Genomic DNA, 7,573 nt, shown 5'->3' on the forward strand with positions numbered 1-7,573 from the left:
GAAATCACACCATGTCTCTTTAAGAGGGAATGTTTCATATCTGCACACTGATGATAACAGCTCCAGTATCTTCTCTCCTGTCTGCTGTTTTCTCTCTGCTGCTGCACAGAACAGATTCCCAAAGAACTTGACTTCTTCTGAAGGTTTTGTCTGATCAGGAACAAAACTAAACAGAAGGAAACATTTGTGATGATTTGATCTCATCTCAATAAATACAACAACACAGTTCAGTATAAACTTACATTTAAATTTAAAATGCTTCTTTCATCAGAGCAGGCTGAACATCACAGTTTAACTTTTACTGACTCACAGAAACTGATCCTGTTTCTAAAATCACTGCATGTTTGGTATTTTTAGTGCTTGTACTTGATGTAATTTTACATCGTGTGTGAGTTCTAAGTGTGAAATATATTCACAAAATATAAATATACTTAGTGGAACAACAGCATCAGTTATGATACACGACACATTTCCATTTACTGAATCAAGAATTCATTATGAATCAAAGCATCAAAATGCTGTAGCTGGTCCTGGTGAAGCCGATATTAACTTCTTTAGTTTAACTATTGTTTGGTTATTTAATCTATAATAAAGGTTTACATTTTGGAAACATCATATGTGTTTTTAAAATCTTACACTGCAAAGTAACAAGCAAATATATCTGTCAAATACATTTAGTGAGGCAAAGAGTACCAGCGTGGCAACATAACCAAGAATACAATGGAAATAATCAAGTATAAGTTTGGACCTCAGTATATTACTTGAGTAAATGTACTTGTTGAGCTGAATCTCAGGAATGGGTCAACTACACTTCCCAGAGTGCACCAGCAGCAGCAAACTGGCTGCTGGTTACTTGATCATCAGTCATTGTGACTGATTTGGAGCACCTGTGATGACATGGAGGATCTCAGTCATTCAGAGAAACAAACTTCAGAGAGAAGAAGCGGCAAGTTCACTCAAAGGTTCAGTCTAAAGACGCCAATGGTCGGTGAAATGTTTATTTAATTTCATGGTGTTTGAAATGCTGCTCAATATGTTCAAGTTTATGTTAACTGTAGATTGGTTAAGAAACACATTGCAGCAGTGACTTAATTGATTTTGTGGTAAATGAGTTTGTGCTAAAACAATATATCATTTTGAGTTTGGAAAACTAGTATACGGTACAAAAGGATAATACAAAGTTAAAAATGTTAAAATTCTGTTAAATGTTAAAACTTTACTAAAAATTTGGGAAATTCATTTAAAATGCTTAATTGAATATTTAAGTTCATTTGAAATGTTTAGTTAAATGTTTGGATTCATTTAAAATATTTAATTAAATGTTTGAATACATTTTAAATGTTTGAATTCATTTAAAATATTTAATTGTTTGAATTCATCTAAAGTTCATTAAAAATGTTTAATTAAAATGTTAACTTTTGTTTCTGTCTTTAAAGGTTTACAACCTAATTAACTGAAAAGACCAATCGACTGACAAAGCCAAAAGGAAAATAAAAGATTGAGTCACAAATTTGAGTTGTCCCTGTGTCCTTTGGAAATTGAACTGGAGGAGAACTTGACAGTACTCACTGTAGTTACTTTCCAACTCTGATATTTAAGTCTACTTTTGTGTTGCTGTGCTGCAGTGGGACCTCTGTCTCTGGTTTCTGGCATCACTTCATATTTAACAGTCTGTTTATCAGACACTGTATCAGCAGCGGCTTCTGTTGTTTATGATTTCCACTTCACATCCATAAAGTCTGCTCTCTAATCGGGCGTTCAGACCAAACGCAAGGCAAATTATTTGTGCGTCTAGATTACATATAAAGTCAATGACAAATGTTTGTGTACACCCAGAGCTGTACGATAACACATCTACTCGTACCAAGACAGGACAAAACAGGAGCTGATGTGGAGGAAAGTGAATGAGGAAGTCGGACTACCTGGTAAGTTATGGAAATATGTCTCAGCACAGCATAGTCCTGATCGATCCAAACTCCATTCAGAGAACAAGCATTTTAAAAGTTGTTTTGTTTGTTGCTTGTCGTCTGGCTGACAGACCTGACGAAGCACGAACTCAGGCTTTTTACAAGGCTGCATTATGATGATGTTATTTCAGCGTCCTTTTGATCCTTTTATTGGGTCAGATCACAGAGAAATCTCTTTGTTAGGGTTCATACCGATGTGGTAAGACAGATTCATTCAGTCTACGTCTATTTGCTGGTCACAGTTGCTATTTATTGATTTTAACACACCTATTAGGAAACTGTCACTCACTGGAGACAGATGGACAGACGCTCTGCAGCTTGTCACAGTTCAGCTCTGCCTCACCACTCTGCACCTGCCTGCTTCAATCTGCCAATCAGACACACCCCTCTCATCAAGCCAACTCCACTCACCTGTGCTCTCTGCTCTGCTCTGGCTGCATTTAAGCTCCAACTCCACTCTCACTCATTGCCAGATTGTTCTCGATGCTTGCACCAGACTCTCCAGCGATTTTCTGCCTGATCTCCCGGTTCCGACCCTGCTTGCCTCTGACTATCCTGCCTGACCGATCTCCTGGATATTACCTCAGCCTTCTGTCTTCGACCACGAGTTTCGCCTATCCCCTCCTGGTTACACACCTGCTCGGCTCTGCGGCTACACAGCTCACCACTGGACCTGTCTGCCTGCTAGGTAATCCACCTGTTGCCGGCTTTGCCTTCAGTCAGCGACACCAGACTCACTCCTTCTCTGATCTCGCAGATCACTGTGAGCCAAGACTTTTCTCCTCATCACTGTATAAACTGTTTAAGACTCCAGTGATAAATAAAAGTCATTACCGACTGATATCCTGTCTGCCTGTGCTGCTTTTGGGTCCTCACCATACCCGTGACAGTACAATCTGGCCAGACATGGACCCAGCACACACGGCTATGGATCGCCTGGAAAAGGTAGAGGCGATGCTCCAGCACCACGAGGCGCTGCTACTGTCAAACTCCGCAGATGTCCGACTGGCAGTGGCTAAACAGGAGCAGGCGTTTACCTCGCTAGCCTCGCAGGTCCAACAGCTCGCCGCAGCTTTTGCTCAAGCTGTCCCTCTGCCTCCGGAACCAGTCCAGCCGCCACCAGCTCCGGCTGCCTCTGCCTCTGCCTCTGTCTCTGCCTCTGCTTTCGCTTCGGAGCCTCGGGTGGGAGTTCCTGAACGCTACGCCGGGGACGCGGCGGGCTGCCGCCCGTTCCTCACGAACTGCTCCATCCTGTTCGCTCTCCAGCCCCACACCTTCGCTTCTGAGGACGCCAGGGTGGCGTTCACTGTGAATCATCTGACGGGGCGCGCTCGGCTGTGGGGAACAGCCGAGTGGGAGCGTCGCACTCCAGCGTGCTCCTCTTTCCAAGCCTTCGCCGCCGAGCTCCGCAAGGTGTTCGGAGAAGCTTCCCGAGGTCCGGATGCTTCTGGAGGGCTTCTGGGTCTGAACCAAGGGACTCGTTCAGTGGCCGATTACTCCATCCACTTCCGCACCCAGGCTAGCTCCAGTGAGTGGAACCAGGCTGCCCAGTGCGACGCATTCCTGATGGGACTCGCTGACTACATTAAGGACGAACTGATTTCTTACGAACTCCCCACCACTCTCGACGGCATCATCGAGCTGGCATCCCGCATCGATCGGCGCATTCAAGCGAGACAGCGGGAGAAACATCAGGGGCTCACGGGACGACGCCAGCCCGCCCCGTCACCAGCAGCTTCCGGGGTATCGACGCCTCCTGGCAGCCAGCCTTCAGGGGAGCCTGAACCCATGCAGGTTGGTCGGGCCAGCCTAACTCCTGAAGAGAGGAGGAGACGCCGCGAGGGGAACCTCTGCCTGTATTGTGGCCAAGCCGGACACTTTATTTCCCGGTGTCCACTAAAAGGTCGGGCTCACCAGGAAGGGAGGAGTTCCTGGTGAGTCATACATCTAGCTCCTCCCCCAGCTCACGATCCCTGTGCCAGGTCCGCCTGCTACTGCCTGAGGGATCCCAGACCCTCGCCACCCTCATTGACTCTGGCTCTGATGCCAACATTATGGACTCGAACCTAGCTCTGCAGCTGGGTGTCGGTCGGATTCCCCTGCCAGCTCCAGTTTCCACCAACGCTCTGGATGGCCGACTTCTTGGAACAGTGACCCACCTGACAGCGCCGATACGGATGTTAATTTCCGGGAACCACCATGAAACACTCCAGTTTCACATCCTGCACTCTCCTCGCCATCCTCTCCTCCTGGGGTTCCCATGGCTCCGACGGCACAATCCACATCTAGATTGGACCACAGGGGCGATCCTGGGGTGGAGCTCATCTTGTCACCAGGTCTGCCTCAAACAAGCCGCCGCACCACAACCTTCTGCCGGGACCAGTTCTTCCACCGATGTGCTGGGGGTCCCGGCTGAGTATCTGGACTTCAGGGAGGTCTTCAGTAGGACCAAAGCAACCTCCCTTCCCCCACATCGGCCCTATGACTGCGCCATTAACCTCCAGCCCGGGGCCACGCCGCCCAGAGGACGCCTGTATTCTCTATCCGTTCCTGAGAGGGGGGCGATGGAGAAATACATCGATGGTCTAGCGGCGGGCATCATCCGTCCCTCCTCGTCTCCGGCTGGAGCCGGTTTTTTCTTCGTGGAGAAAAAAGACAAGACACTCCGCCCCTGCATTGATTATCGGGGATTAAATGACATGACCATCAAGAACCGGTACCCCCTGCCTCTCATCTCCTCAGCTTTCGAGCTCCTAGAGGGGGCCACCATCTTCACCAAGCTTGACCTGCGCAACGCCTATCACCTGGTCCGGATCCGCGAGGGGGACGAGTGGAAGACGGCGTTCAATACCCCCACCGGTCACTACGAGTACCTGGTGATGCCCTTCGGCCTCACCAACGCCCCTGCTGTCTTCCAGGCCCTGGTGAATGACGTGCTCAGGGATATGCTCAACAAGTTTGTCTTCGTGTACCTTGATGATATCCTGATCTTCTCCCGCTCCAGAGAGGAACATGTGCATCACGTCCAGAAGGTCCTCCAACGTCTCCTGGAAAACTCCCTGTTCGTCAAGGCCGAAAAATGTGAGTTCCATGCCTCGTCTGTCTCCTTCCTGGGGTACGTCGTAGGGAGGGGGACCGTGGAGATGGACTCAGCCAAGGTTTCTGCCGTCACCACTTGGCCCACTCCTGATTCCCGCAAGCAGCTTCAACGTTTTCTGGGCTTCGCCAACTTCTACCGGAGGTTCATCAGGGGCTACAGTTCGGTGGCGGCCCCCCTCACAGCTCTTACCTCCTCCAAGGTGCCCTTTCTCTGGTCCACGGCCGCCAATGACTCGTTTCAGGCCCTGAAGACACGATTCACCTCTGCCCCCATCCTCCAAATGCCGGACCCTGAACGGCAGTTCGTGGTCGAGGTGGACGCTTCTGACTTAGGAGTGGGGGCCGTCTTGTCCCAGAGAGCGGCCTCCGACCAGAAGTTGCACCCCTGCGCCTTCTATTCCCGACGTTTGACCCCGGCTGAGAGGAATTATGACATTGGGAACCGAGAGCTCCTCGCAGTCAAGTTGGCTTTGGAAGAGTGGCGACACTGGCTCGAGGGGACTAAACTGCCGTTTCTGGTATGGACAGACCATAAGAACCTTGAATACCTCCGGTCCGCTAAGAGACTGAACTCCCGCCAGGCCCGATGGGCACTCTTCCTGACCCGCTTCAACTTTTCCCTCTCCTATCGACCGGGGTCCCGCAACGTCAAGCCCGACGCCCTGTCCCGTCAGTTCTTGGAAGAGGAGAGGGACAGGGCCGACCCAGACACTATCCTGCCTTCTTCCCGTCTGGTGGCCACACTCACCTGGGAGATCGAGGAGAGGGTCAGGGCCGCCGCCCAAGACCAGCCCGGACCCAGCGCTTGTCCTGCCAACCGTCTGTTCGTCCCGCCTGACCTCCGATCCGAGGTTCTACAATGGGCCCACAGCACTCGACTTACCTGTCATCCAGGGATCCAACGGACCAAGGACGTCGTGCAGCGCCGGTTCTGGTGGACATCACTGGACGAGGACGTTCGGGAGTTCGTTAATGCCTGTCCCACCTGCAACCAGCACAAGCCGGCTCACCATGCCCCTGCCGGTCTTCTACCTCCCCTGCCTGTACCTCATCGTCCCTGGTCGCACATTTCTTTGGACTTCGTCACCGGTCTACCACCATCCAGCGGCAACACAACTATCCTAACGGTGGTAGATCGGTTCAGCAAGATGGCACATTTCGTGCCCCTGCCCAAACTTCCATCTGCCAAAGAGACGGCGAAACTACTCCTCCTCCACGTCATCCGTCTCCACGGCATCCCAGTGGACGTGGTCTCTGATCGGGGTCCCCAGTTCGCCTCAGTATTCTGGAGGGAGTTCTGCTCGCTCCTGGGAGCCACCGTCAGCCTGTCCTCGGGGTACCACCCCCAGTCCAACGGCCAGACCGAACGCAAGAATCAGGAGATGGAAACGGCACTACGCTGCATGACGTCTCAAAACCCTACTTCCTGGTCCGAACAGCTTTTATGGGTAGAATACGCCCACAACACATTGACCAGCTCTGCCACCGGTCTCTCTCCCTTTGAGTGCACCTATGGGTTCCAGCCACCGCTCTTTCCTGCACTGGAAAAGGAAGCATCCTGCCCCTCTGTCCAGGACTTCATTCGCCGTTGTCACAGGACCTGGACCCGAGCCAGGGCGGCTCTACTCCGGGCCGCTGACCGCTACACCGCGGCCTCCAATCGCCACCGCTCCAAGGCCCCGGACTACCAACCGGGGCAGAAGGTTTGGCTCTCTACACGTGATCTTCCCCTCCGGGTGGAGTCCAAGAAACTGGCTCCACGCTTCATCGGCCCATTCGAGATCCAAGAGATCATCAACCCGGTGGCAGTGAGGCTCAAACTTCCTAGATCCATGCGAGTTCATCCCACGTTTCACGTCTCAAAGATAAAACCAGTCCAAGAGAGCGCCCTGGTTCCTGCCACACCGCCTCCACCGCCTCCTCGCCTCATCGATGGAGGTCCCTCCTACACTGTCCGTCGCCTCCTGCAGTCTCGCCGGCGTGGGAGGGGATTCCAGTACTTGGTGGACTGGGAGGGTTACGGCCCTGAAGAAAGGTCCTGGGTCCCTGGGAGGGACATCTTGGACCACAACCTCATCAGGGACTTCCATCGACGCAACCTCACTCAGACATCCAGACCCAGGCCACCTCCCAGACCACATCCTCCGTCGGAGTCCCCGAACGACAGCGACGACGCCAAGGACAGGACGGGCCCCCCCTTCTCTGAGGAGGAGGACGACGACACCCTCCCCGGGACCAGGGAGGTGGAGATGGACGCTGGACTCTCGGACGAGTATTAGCCCTCCTCCAGGCCCCCCGCCTCCCACCCGGCTTGGTCCATTCTTCTTGGGACGTCGAGAGCCGTCCCTTGAGGGGGGGGTTCTGTCACAGTTCAGCTCTGCCTCACCACTCTGCACCTGCCTGCTTCAATCTGCCAATCAGACACACCCCTCTCATCAAGCCAACTCCACTCACCTGTGCTCTCTGCTCTGCTCTGGCTGCATTTAAGCTCCAACTCCACTCTCACT

This window comes from Pagrus major, chromosome 24, assembly GCF_040436345.1.
Source record: "Pagrus major chromosome 24, Pma_NU_1.0".
Taxonomy (NCBI): domain Eukaryota; kingdom Metazoa; phylum Chordata; class Actinopteri; order Spariformes; family Sparidae; genus Pagrus; species Pagrus major.